This window comes from Oncorhynchus mykiss, chromosome 12 (assembly GCF_057628025.1).
Source record: "Oncorhynchus mykiss isolate SJ-2025 chromosome 12, ASM5762802v1, whole genome shotgun sequence".
NCBI classification, from domain to species: domain Eukaryota; kingdom Metazoa; phylum Chordata; class Actinopteri; order Salmoniformes; family Salmonidae; genus Oncorhynchus; species Oncorhynchus mykiss.
Window position 1 is genome coordinate 64,478,232 of NC_143033.1, and position 13,768 is coordinate 64,491,999.

Below are 13,768 nucleotides of genomic sequence, written 5' to 3' on the forward strand. Positions count from 1 at the left end.
AAGGATGAAAAGCTATAAAGGCAAAGCTCTGTGCTCAGAGAGGTTGGTTGTTCCACGGATCAGCACAGCTTTGCTACTTTGTAAGAAAGTCCATTTTGAGTTCTAAGTAAGAGTGTTATATTCTGAGGCAATATTCCACACCATATTGTGCCAGGAGTTGAAGGGACCATAGGACAGTGGCGTTTTTGGCTGGCGACGGTTTTTCTGGGCAATCTCACAAATGTGTGGCCACCCAGCTATATCAGATAAGCTTGTTCTTACATAGTTGAATGTTTGTGTAAATTGCTTCAGGGATTCTTCTCAGCGGGAACGGTGTCATGTAGGTCTCTCCTTACATTTCTTAAAAACCTAGTAATGCTTAGAGCTTTTGAATTCAGTAAACTGCATGCTTAAGCTTTGGGGGTTGTTAAACATCATTTTGTATGTGCATTTGTGAGGACTAAGTGTCGTTGGTCCAGAGAAAGGATTACGCAGCCTCTCTGTGACAGTTAATTGAATTAAGTTGAGAGGAGTGCGTCTAGCTCTCACTGGGAAGAGGGAATAAAATCAATAGATGTTGGATAAAAGGAACTGTGTAAAGATAGGACATTGACATAATAGTGTGTTAAGTGACTATTTTGTCATACATAGAATGTGTTAAATAAAGTATTAAACAAGGCATATATAGTACATGACATTGTATGAAGTGGAAAGATAAAACATACAGATGAGCATAAGCTATACTATATGGTTAAAATAAATAGTAATAACGAACACATAAAGAACAGTACCGTGGCATAGTTTATAGTACCTACTAGAGATACTATAGCTCCGTGAAGGACGATAGGAGGAAACAGTGGGTAATTAAGTACTCTGTTGCAGCAGAACCTTTAGGGAATCTAGCCTAAGGAGAGGACAGACGTGTAAGGTTACAGAAACTAGAAGAGAGAGTGGGTTTTGAGAAAAATCAGTAAAATAGGAAGTAGTGCAGAGAAAAGATCAAATAGGAATAAAAAACAATAAGTAACAGTAGGATATAATATAATAAGTGAATAAATAAAGTACAAACATTATAAACAGCTGAAATAAAAATAGAAAGGTATTAAATAGAATATAACACTGAATAAAGTTAAGATAATAAAATAAGTCAACTGATACAATGAACAGAACACCAGTAGAGATCTTAGAGGCTAGACACCCCTAAGCAAAGAAGAAATAATAAAGACTTCTATAAAATGGGAAAAACGCACAAAGAAATTGAACACTAAATGGCCAGCGGCAGGGACATTGGATGTCTCTGTGTGTGAGGAAATGGAGACTCTGATAAAGAATCACAAACCAAATGACAAGAAACAGAAAAGGAAATATAAGCGAGAGAGAGATAATGAATTACTAAGAATGTTCAAGGAAGAAGGAGTTGGTCTGTTGAAAAGCATGAAGACAGCAAGAAAAATGCTGAAGAGTGATGAAAACATGCAAAGGAAAGACAGAGTGGGTGACTGTTAAGATATTTTATCAAGGTTTAAGACAAATGATTAAATAATTCTACCAAGAAACTTAACCATTAGGGATTAGAGTTGATGTAGCATGAACAAGGAGTAATTTAAAAAAAAAACATATCTCCAACTAGGTTGGAGGGGGGGGGGGGGGGGGGGGGAGAGGAATGCATGTGTGTGCCAAACGAAAACAAAGTGGACTCCTTAGCATATGTTGGAACAGACTCAGAGTCTCGTCGTAGACAACCACCTAGGGATGAGGACACAGAAGATGCTGATTCACCAGGCGGGAGCCCGGAAAGACCAGGAACAGCGGAGGAAATTGAGACGCTGGGGAGGAGTCAGCAGACCAGGTGGAAGCCAGGATACGACTGATGCACCGCCTAATGCACCAAGAGGAGGACGAAAGCGAGACAATGCCGCAAACAATGGATATTCTCTCCTGAAGGGCCAGAGAGTCCAGAGTTGGGGGGGGGGCAAAAAAGTATTTAGTCAGCCACCAATTGTGCAAGTTCTCCCACTTAAAAAGATGAGAGAGGCCTGTAATTTTCATCATAGGTACACTTCAACTATGACAGACAAAATGAGATTTTTTTTCAGAAAATCACATTGTAGGGTTTTTATGAATTTATTTACAAATTATGGTGGGAAATAAGTATTTGGTCAATAACAAAAGTTTATCTCAATACTTTGTTATCCTTTTATAACTAGGGGGCAGTATTTTCATTTTTGGATAAAAAACCTTTCCGTTTTAAACAGGATATTTTGTCACGACAAGATGCTCGATTATGCATATAATTGACAGCTTTGGATAGAAAACACTCTGATGTTTCCAAAACTGCAAAGATATTGTCTGTGAGTGCAACAGAACTGATGTTACCTGCGAAACCCAGATAAAAATCCAATCAGGAAGTGCCGCATTTTTTGAAACCGCCTCATGCCAATGACTCCTTATATGGCTGTGAATGAGCTACGAATGAGCTTACATTTTCTACGTATTCCCAGAGGTGTCTATAGCATTGTGAAGTCTTTTACGCATTTATGTTGAAGAATAGCCGTAAGGGACCACATTTAGCAAGTGGTCACTTGATGGCTCCGGCAGAAAATCTTGTGTAAAGTACACAAGTAGCCATCTTTCCAATCGCTTCTTATGAGAAACCAATTGTCCCGACGGATATATTATCGAATATATATGTGGAAAAACACCTTGAGGATTGATTCTAAACAACGTTTGCCATGTTTCTATCGATATTATGGAACTAATTTGGAAAAAAAATTCCGGTCGATTTCTCAGCAAAACGTGAAGAACAAATGGAGCTATTTTGCCTACAAAAATAACATTTTTCAAAAAAAGGAACATTTGCTATCTAACTGGGAGTCTCCTGAGTGAAAACATCTGAAGTTCTTCAAAGGTAAATTATTTAATTTGATTGCTTTTCTTATTTTCATGAAAATGTTGCCTGATGCTAGCAGAGCCTAGCCATAGCATTATGCCATGATAAACTTACACAAATGCTTGTCTAGCGTTGGCTGTAAAGCAAATTTAAAAATCTGAGATGACAGTGTGATTAACAAAAGGCTAAGGTGTGTCTCAATATATTTCATTTGTGATTTTCATGAATAGGAAAATGTTCTCGGAAGATTTATGTCCGCTGCGTTATGCTAATTAGTTTGAGGCTATGATTACGCTCCCGCATGCGGGATGGGTAGGATCAAGAAGTTATATACCGTTTGTTGGCAATGACAGAGGTCAAACGTTTTCCACCAGTCTTCACAAGGTTTTCACACACTGTTGCTGGCATTTTGGCCCATTCCTTCATGCAGATCTCCTCTAGAGCAGTGATGTTTTGGTGCTGCTGCTGGGCAACACAAACTTTCAACAGATTTGGAGACTGGCTAGGCCACTACAGGACCTTGAAATGCTTCTTACGAAGCCACTCCTTCGTTGCCCGGGCGGTGTGTTTGGGATCATTGTCATGCTGAAAGACCCAGCCACGTTTCATCTTCAATGCCCTTGCTGATGGAAGAAGGTTTTCACTCAAAATCTCACGATACATGGCCCCATTCATTCTTTCCTTTACACGGATCAGTCGTCCTGGTCCCTTTGCAGAAAAACAGCCCCAAAGCATGATGTTTCCACCCCCATGCTTCACAGTAGGTATGGTGTTCTTTGTCCTCCAAACACGACGAGTTGAGTTTTTACCAAAAAGTTATATTTTGATTTCATCTGACCATATGACATTCTCCCAATCTTCTTCTGGATCATCCAAATGCTCTCTAGCAAACTTCAGACGGGCCTGGACATGTACTGGCTTAAGCAGGGGGACACGTCTGGCACTGCAGGATTTGAGTCCCTGGCGGCGTAGTGTGTTACTGATGGTAGGCTTTGTTACTTTGGTCCCAGCTCTCTGCAGGTCATTCACTAGGTCCCCCCGTGTGGTTCTGGGGTTTTGCTCACCGTTCTTGTGATCATTTTGACCCCACGGGGTGAGATCTTGCGTGGAGCCCCAGATCGAGGGAGATTATCAGTGGTCTTGTATGTCTTCCATTTCCTAATAATTTTTCCCAGAGTTGATTTCTTCAAACCAAGCTGCTTACTTATTGCAGATTCAGTCTTCCCAGCCTGGTGCAGGTCTACAATTTTGTTTCTGGTGTCCTTTGACAGCTCTTTGGTCTTGGCCATAGTGGAGTTTGGAGTGTGACTGTTTGAGGTTGTGGACAGGTGTCTTTTATACTAATAACAAGTTCAAACAGTTGCCATTAATACAGGTAACGAGTAGAGGACAGAGGAGCCTCTTAGCTGGTTTGATAAGTATGGTATAATGCATCGCCTGTTGTAATTAACCCCGTGCCTGAGAAACCTGGACATTATACTAATGGGTTTGGAGAGCCTTGCAATACTTTTGGAGGACCTCTTGATTGCCCTTTTGGTAATCCTAATTGTCTCCATGGGGTGACTCCGGGAGGTGGTTATGCTTGCCATGACTTTCGTAAGGATGGTTTTCCTGTTTACGCTAAAATACCAAATTCTAATGACTATGTACTTGTGCATGTCCACAAAAAATGTCATATGCGTGGTCGTTGCAAGTGGTCTCCAAGGATAATAGTGAAGGACATCTCCATCATACTGATCCTTTGTTCTGTGCCATGTTTCAAAGAGGGGATTGTCCTATCTGTCAGGATGAGGAATGTGCTAAAATTGTATGTTTTCTAGTATATCTTTGTGTATCCTTATATTCTGTATTGTATTGTGTTTGTTTGATTTATATATATATATATATATATATATATATATATATATATATATATATATATATATATATATATATATATATATATATATATATATATATATATATTAGCATTAGCACTTACCCGTCCAGAAGTACGTCCTGTCCTTGCAGAAACAGCTCCTCAGTTCGTTTGAATCATAACACTCCAAGATTCCTCAAACAAAAAATCTGTCTCACTTTCACTTTTTCACTTTCACTTTAGACTTTGACTTCGCTTTTCCTGATTTATTCGCCATGATATCTTCAATGAAATCGTTGAAACTACAACTTTCCGAAATACAGCTGCGCGTAAAAAGCCTTACAGCAACTCCTTTGATCGTCAAGGCGAGAATGGAGTTCCATGCGCTTGCGATTACAAACAAGGAATTGTGGTCCAACCCAAACCATTACATACTGCCGTTTACCTCAGCTCATTGGCTATCTACCCAGCTAGATTTCAAGAAGATCAGTGGTCATTGGGCAGAAATATAGTCAATCAATGAAGCTTCGCTAAAATTATTGGTCCGTAAGGTAGTCATTGCTCTTTGTCTCCAAATTAGTTCACTTCGGTCAATACTCCCCGCAAAAAAAACAATGATGTTTGGCTGTGTTGCAAACATCCAGAGGAATGCACTGAAACCAACCATGACTAGATAAACAATTGTTTACAGTGTGTAATCACGTCGAATGCTCTGTAAAAAATTGATAGAGATGGAATTCACGGCACAAACGGTTTACAAAATGTTTCGATTTAGGCTTTAAAAATTGATTTTATCAAAGAAAACGGCACTTCATTTGATCACTGGAACCCTCAGGAAGAGAAATAAGAGCAAGATATCAAAATGTAAGTCATAATTTTACCTTCAGATGTGAATGTGTAAAAACTGTCATGGCGGAAAATGTTTCTGTTGTTGATTGCTCTTCTCAAACAAAAGCATGGTAATTGTTCTCTGTAATAGCTATTTTAAATTGGAAAACGTAGTTTGATTACCAATATTCTAATCTTTTGAAGGATGTAAGACACTTGCATTTTCAAGAATGTTTAATGTTACGAAGTTGTATTTTTAGTTGTCACTATGAAATTTCCCCTGATGTTGATCCCTGGTTAAATTGTATGCTAAAGTTCTCTCAGCCCATGACTACACTAGTGCATCACGACCAGACAGGGTTTATTAACACTTGTGTGGTGTTCATGTTTTTGTTATTCACCCAATGTTCGCTGGTCTGATGGACCCACAACATTATTGTTTTTTTTAAACAATACAGCAATAACAATTTACGTAAAAATACTTAATACTTAGATGTTGACTTATATCAATTACAAGCAATGTAGACATGGTTAATATTTGCCATGTTCCTCTGCTATATCACGTTCATCAATAAAAGCGCTCTTCGTTTTTTTTTGTGATTTTTTTTTATTATAATGAAGATATAGGTGGAATAAATCATGTTTATCTTTAACAAATCACAATCGCTGCAGAAGTTGGGGTCCTTGTGATATGTTGCCTCGTCTGATTTTGAGGTCTTACCAATACCTTGCATAGCTCCTCGAGAAAGAGCTGTCTACTCTGGAGAATCCCTCTATTCCAATCTGTGTTCAACGCCATCCAGATGACATATGTGTTGTACGCTGAGATGTCCAAAATATTGAAGAATATCAGTAGCCAGCGTAGGGTTCCTCTTTTGTAGCCAGTCACAGGCGTGTCTAAATTATCCACCCCCCCCCCTTTTGTGGAATTGTAACCCATTATAATTTCTATTTTCTGATGTTCCTGGCCACAGATTCTCCCATCCCTATGCAGTGTACTCATGAGTAGCACATTTTTGCATTTCTTTGGTATGTAGGACACTAGGGATGTGTCAGCCGTGATCAAACTTAGAGGAGTTGATAGGCCTGTTCTGTGTATTCATCAGCTGGGGTGGGAGCTCTGGCTTTTTTCTTGTACTGTTCCTACCATCGTCAGCTTCCTCTTGAGCAGCTCCTGTCCCAGCTTGTGCGAAGTAAAAAAGTTAGCACATGGGATGTTGTGACCACGTCCAGGACAACCCGCATCCCTTAGTTCTTCTCAGGGGCTCCTCCTCCTGGCTTCCACGTATAAACATGCAAGTTCCACGCATTTGATGAAGCAGCAGCATCCATATTTTGAGGGTTTAGACAGTATGTACTGCCTGAAGGGGCAGCGGCCCATAAATTGTATAAATTGCTCATCAACAGTAACATTGGGCCCAGGGTTGTAAAACAGGGGAAGGAGGTCAAGCCACTTGTCCCACACTGACCTGATTGCAGCAAGCTTGTCTCTTTGCTGCAGAGCTGGTCTGGTGTCTCGGTTATCGAAGCAGATGATCCTGGAAAGAATGGGGAAGTTTTCCAGAGACATTGTTGCACAGAAAAGTTCTCTGACAGTTTCTGCATCCCACAGGGATTCTGTGGATTCCCCATTGGATCTGAAAACACCAGTAAGGATAAGAACCTCAAAGTATGCATGTAAATGAGTTTCGTCCATCTCCTTCCATCTTCGGGGCCTCCAGAACTGTCCCCAGTCCGGGGTCTCCAATGACGGTCCCTTGTCCAGGGTCTCCAGTGACGGTCCCCAGTCCGGGGTCTCCAGCTATGATCCACGGCCCGGTTCCTCTGGCAACGATTCATGGTCCGTAGTTTCCGTCGATGATACACGGTCCGGTTCCACAGAAGCGGAGGGATCAGTGTAGGGAGCGGGGGCTACGTCCCGAACCGGAGCCGCCACCAAGGGTAGTTGCCCACCCGGACCCTCCCCTATAGGTTCAGGTTTGCGGCCGGGAGTCCGCACCTTTGGGGGGAGGGTACTGTCACGCCGTGACCGTAGAGAGATGCTTTTCTCTATTTGGTTAGGTCAGGGTGTGATTTGGGGTGGGCATTTTATGTTGTCTATTTCTTTGTTTATGGCCGAGTGTGGTGCACAATCAGAGGCAGCTGTCTATCGTTGTCTCTGATTGGGAATCATACTTCATGTCACTTTCTGACCTTAGTTCTTTTGCTATGTCTTTGTTTAGTATGGTCAGGGTGTGAGTTGGGTGGGTTGTCTATGTTCCTTTTTCTATGATTTGGGATTTCTGTGTTTGGCCTGGTATGATTCTCAATCAGAGGCAGCTGTCAAGCGTTGTCCCTGATTGAGAACCATACTTAGGTAGCCTGGTTTCACTTTTGAGTTGTGGGTGATTATTTCGTGTGTCTGTGTTTGTACCATATGGGACTGTTTCGATTTTCGTTTGTTCATTCACGTTGTTATTTTGTATTTTTGTAGTGTTCAGTTTTATATATTAAAATGGACACTTACCACGCTGCACATTAGTCCAACCTCTCTTACTCCTCGTCAGAAGAAGAGGACAATCGTTACAGAATCACCCACCACCAAAGGACCAAGCAGCGTGGTAACGGGCAGCAGCAGCGATCTCAGGACCCCTGGACATGGGAGGAGATTCTGGACGGCAAGGGACGCTGGGCACAGGCTGGTGAGTATCGCCGCCCCAAGGCAGAGCTGGAGGCAGCGAAAGCCGAGAAGCGGTGGTATGAGGAGGCAGCACGGCAGCGTGGTTGGAAGCCCGAGAGGCAGCCCAAAAAATTGATTGGTGGGGAGGCACACGGGGAGTGTGGCTAAGTCAGGTAGGAGACCTGAGCCAACTCCCCGTGCTTACCGTGGAGAGGGGGAACGGGATGGCACCGTGTTATGCCGTGAGGCGCACGGTGTCCCCGGTGCGGTACATAGCAGCGCCTCGTATCGGCCGGGCTAGAGTGGGCATCGAGCCAGGTGCCATGAAGCCGGCTGAGCGCATCTGGTCTGCAGTGCATCTCCTCGGGCCGGGGCACATGGCACCATCCCTAGGCATGGTGTCCCCAGTTCGCCAGCACAGCCCACCTCGCTGCACTGGCCTGGCTATGGGGAGCATTCAGCCAGGTAGGGTTGGGCAGGCTCGGTGCTCGAGACCTCCAGTGCGCCTTCACGGTCTGGTTTATCCGGTGCCACCTCCACGCACCAGCCCTCCGGTGGCAGCCTCCTGCAACAAGCTGTCTCACCGTCTCCTCCCTACAGGTGCTCCCATCTGTCCTGAGCTGCCAGAGTCGCCCGTCTCTCCTGAGCTGCCAGAGTCTCCGTCTGTCCTGAGCTGCCAGAGTCTCCCGTCTGTCCTGAGCTGCCAGAGTCTCCCATCTGTCCTGAGCTGCCAGAGTCGCCCGTCTGTCCTGAGCTGCCAGAGTCGCCCGTCTGTCCTGAGCTGCCAGAGTCCCCCGTCTGTCCTGAGCTGCCAGAGTCGCCCGTCTGTCCTGAGCTGCCAGAGTCGCCCGTCTGTCCTGAGCTGCCAGAGTCGCCTGTCTGTCCTGAGCTGCCAGAGTCGCCCGTCTGTCCTGAGCTGCCAGAGTCGCCCGTCTGTCCTGAGCTGCCAGAGTCGCCAGAGCCGCCAGTCAGCCAGGAGCTGCCAGAGCCGCCAGTCAACCAGGAGCTGCCAGAATTGCCCTTCACTCTGGAGCTGCCGGATTGTCCCGCTGTCCGGAGCTGCCAGAGTCGCCCGTCTGTTCTGAGCTGCCAGAGTCGCCCGTCTGTCCTGAGCTGCCAGAGTCGCCCGTCTGTCCTGAGCTGCCAGAGTCTCCCGTCTGTCCTGAGCTGCCAGAGTCGCCCGTCTGTCCGGCGCTGCCAGAGTCGCCCGTCTGTCCGGCGCTGCCAGAGTCGCCCGTCTGTCCGGCGCTGCCAGAGTCGCCCGTCTGTCCGGCGCTGCCAGAGTCGCCCGTCTGTTCTGAGCTGCCAGAGTCGCCCGTCTGTCCTGAGCTGCCAGAGTCGCCAGAGCCGCCAGTCAGCCAGGAGCTGCCAGAGCCGCCAGTCAACCAGGAGCTGCCAGAATTGCCCTTCACTCTGGAGCTGCCGGATTGTCCCGCTGTCCGGAGCTGCCAGAGTCGCCCGTCTGTTCTGAGCTGCCAGAGTCGCCCGTCTGTCCTGAGCTGCCAGAGTCGCCCGTCTGTCCTGAGCTGCCAGAGTCTCCCGTCTGTCCTGAGCTGCCAGAGTCGCCCGTCTGTCCGGCGCTGCCAGAGTCGCCCGTCTGTCCGGCGCTGCCAGAGTCGCCCGTCTGTCCGGCGCTGCCAGAGTCGCCCGTCTGTCCGGCGCTGCCAGAGTCGCCCGTCTGTCATGAGCTGCCAGAGTCGCCCATCTGTCCTGAGCTGCCAGAGTCGCCCGTCTGTCCTGAGCTGCCAGAGTCGCCCGTCTGTCCTGAGCTGCCAGAGTCGCCCGTCTGTCCTGAGCTGCCAGAGTCGCCCGTCTGTCCTGAGCTGCCAGAGTCGCCCGTCTGTCCTGAGCTGCCAGAGTCGCCCGTCTGTCCTGAGCTGCCAGAGTCGCCCGTCTGTCTTTAGCTGCCAGAGTCGCCCGTCTGTCCTGAGCTGCCAGAGTCGCCACTCAGCCAGGAGCTGCCAGAGCCGGCAGTCAGCCAGGAGCTGCCAGAAATGCCCTTCACTCAGGAGCTGCCGGAGTGTCCCGCTGTCCGGCGCTGCCGGAGTCTTCCGTCTCTCCGGAGAATCCCGCCTGTCCGGCACCTCCCACCTGTCCTGCACCGCCGGAATCTCCCCTCCATTCGGGAGCCATGGCTTGGGTCCCCAGTCCGAGGCCGCTCTAAAGAGGCCACGGAGGTAGTTGAAGAGGCGGAGAAGGACTATGGTGGAGTGGGGTCCACGTCCCGCGCCAGAGCCGCCACCGCAGACAGACACCCGCCCAGACCCTCCCTATAGGTTTAGGTTTTGCGTCCGGATTCCGCACCTTTGGGTGGGTTGTCTATGTTCGTTTTTCTATAATTTGGGATTTCTGCGCTCGGCCTAGTATGGTTCTCAATCAGAGGCAGCTGGCAATCGTTGTCCCTGATTGAGAATCATACTTAGGTAGCCTAGTTTCACATTTGAGTTGTGGGTGTTTATTTTCCGTGTCAGTGTTTGTGCTACACGGGACTGTTTTGTTTGTGTCATTTAGTCACGTTTATTGTTTTTGTATTTCAGTGTTCATTTTTGATTAAACATTATGGACACTTACCACGCTGCGCATTGATCCTCCGATCCTTCTCGCTACTCCTCGGAAGAGGAGGACGAGATCCATTACACAGTTATGTAGAATATAAAGAGAATAAAACAATGAATAGGATACTCAGTAAAAGAAAATCAATAAAATACATTTAGAGTTACAAAATAAAAGTAATATGACATCATTCTAAAATTAAACACTTTAACACAATCCTCCCTCGCAGACACCTATCGATCAAAAGTTATGTAATTCACAACAAAACCTGTTAAAGTATTAAGGACATGGTCCGTAGACACTCATAACTGGAATACCCTGTGTTACCTAACATGTTGTAAGTGATCCTTATTTTAGAAGGCAAAACTAGCTTTAATTAAAATGTAATTGAAAACAAAAGATATGTGTGTGTATATATATAAATCAAACAAACACAATACAATACAGAATATAAGGATACACAAAGATATACTAGAAAATATACCATTTTAGCACATTCCTCATCCTGACAGATAGGACAATCCCATCTTTAACACATGGCACAGAACAAAGGATCAGTATGATGGAGATGTCCTTCATTATTATCCTTGGAGCACCACTTGCAACGACCACGCATATGACATTTTCTGTGGACATGCACAAGTACATAGTCATTAGAATTTGGTATTTTAGCGTAAACAGGAAAACCATCCTTACGAAAGTCATGGCAAGCATAACCACCTCCCGGAGTCACCCCATGGAGACAATTAGGATTACCAAAAGGGCAATCAAGAGGTCCTCCAAAAGTATTGCAAGGCTCTCCAAACCCATTAATATAATGTCCAGGTTTCTCAGGCACGGGGTTAATTACAACAGGCGATGCATTATACCATACTTATCAAACCAGCTATCAGGCACATAATGTCATGTACTGTCATGTTGTGTCTTGTCTCTGTCCTTTCCCTTCACCCTGTCTCCCTCTGCTGGTCGTTATTAGGTTACCTTTTCTCCCCCGCTTTCCCCCAGCTGTTCCTTGTCTCCTCCTAACTACCCATTCACCCCGTTTCCCACCTGTTCCCTTTTTCCCTCTGATTAGGTCCCTATATCTCTCTCTGTTTTTGTTCCTGTCCTTGTCGGATTCTTGTTTGTTGTGTTTCATGCCTGAGCCAGACTATCGTCATGTTTGCTGTAACCTTGTCCTGTCCTGTCGGAATCTGCCGGTCTATCTGAGCCTACCACAGTTTGGTTATTAAAGAAGCTCTGTTTAAGTTAGTTCGCTTTTGGGTCCTCATTCACTCACCGTAACAGAAGAATCCGACCAAGAATGGACCCAGCGACTTCGGATCCTCTCCACTCAGCCGTCGGGATCCAGGGAGCGATGCTAGGCAGACACGAGCAGGAAGTGTCTGCTGCTCGACATGCCGTTGAGACCCTGGCCACCCAAGTCTCCAACCTCACAGAACAGGTTCACCATCTCCGCCTCGATCCACCGGCCACTTCCAGGGCTTTCGAATCTCCGGAGCCCAGAATCAATAACCCGCCGTGTTACTCTGGGGAGCCCACTGAATGCCGCTCGTTCCTCACCCAGTGTGATATTGTGTTTTCTCTCCAGCCCAACACTTACTCCAGGAGCACTGCTCGTGTCGCCTACGTCATATCTCTCCTTATTGGACGGGCTCGTGAGTGGGGCACGGCAATCTGGGAGGCAAGGGCTGAGTGTACTAACCAGTATCAGGACTTTAAGGAGGAGATGATACGGGTTTTTGATCGATCTGTTTTTGGGGAGGAGGCTTCCAGGGCCCTGTCTTCCCTATGTCAAGGCAATCGATCCATAACAGACTACTCTATTGAGTTTCGCACTCTTGCTGTCTCCAGTGGCTGGAACGAGCCGGCCTTGCTCGCTCGTCTTCTGGAGGGTCTCCGCGCAGAGGTAAAGGATGAGATTCTCTCCCGGGAGGTTCCTTCCAGCGTGGATTCCTTGATTGAACTCGCTATTCGCATTGAGCGACGGGTTGATCTTCGTCACCGAGCTCGTGGAAAGGAGCTCGCGCTCTCCGTCGCCCCCCTCTCCGCATCACTACCATCTTCCTCTGCCGGCTCGGGTGCTGAGCCCATGCAGCTGGGAGGTATCCGCATCTCGACTAAGGAGAGGGAACGGAGAATCACCAACCGCCTCTGTCTCTATTGCGGTTCCGCTGGTCATTTTGTCACTTCATGTCCAGTAAAAGGCCAGAGCTCGTCAGTAAGCGGAGGGCTACTGGTGAGCGCTACTACTCCTGTCTCTCCTTCAAGATCCTGCACTACCTTGTCGGTCCATCTACGCTGGACCGGTTCGTCAGCTTCCTGCAGTGCCTTAATAGACTCTGGGGCGGAGGGCTGTTTTATGGACGAGACCTGGGCTCGGGAACATGACATTCCTCTCAGACAGTTAAAGGAGCCCACGGCCTTGTTCGCCCTGGATGGTAGTCCTCTCCCCAGGATTCAGCGTGAGACGCTACCTTTAACCCTCACTGTTTCTGGTAATCATAGTGAAACCATTTCTTTTTTAATTTTTCGTTCACCTTTTACACCTGTTGTTTTGGGCCATCCCTGGCTAGTTTGTCATAATCCTTCCATTAATTGGTCTAGTAATTCTATCCTCTCCTGGAACGTCTCTTGTCATGTGAAATGTTTAATGTCTGCTATCCCTCCTGTTTCCTCTGTCTCTTCTTCACAGGAGGAGCCTGGTGATTTGACAGGGGTGCCGGAGGAATATCACGATCTGCGCACGGTGTTCAGTCGGTCCAGGGCCACCTCTCTTCCTCCACACCGGTCGTATGATTGTAGTATTGATCTCCTTCCGGGAACCACCCCCCCCCCCCCCGGGGTAGACTATACTCTCTGTCGGCTCCCGAACGTAAGGCTCTCGAAGATTATTTGTCTGTAGCTCTTGACGCCGGTACCATAGTCCCCTCCTCCTCTCCCGCCGGAGCGGGGTTTTTTTTTGTCAAGAAGAAGGACGGGTCTCTGCGCCCCTGCATAG

General features: G+C 46.7%; 2 protein-coding genes across 3 annotated transcripts in view; both read right to left on the bottom strand.

Moving 5' to 3' along the window:
* The window catches only part of cln3 (CLN3 lysosomal/endosomal transmembrane protein, battenin), a 175,591-nt gene that overhangs the window by 132,376 nt on the left and 29,447 nt on the right, over nucleotides 1–13,768 (bottom strand). The gene's annotated exons all lie outside the window — the stretch shown is intronic.
* LOC118937821 (battenin-like) overlaps nucleotides 1–13,768 on the bottom strand; it is a 154,646-nt gene that overhangs the window by 31,744 nt on the left and 109,134 nt on the right. The window lies entirely within an intron of this gene.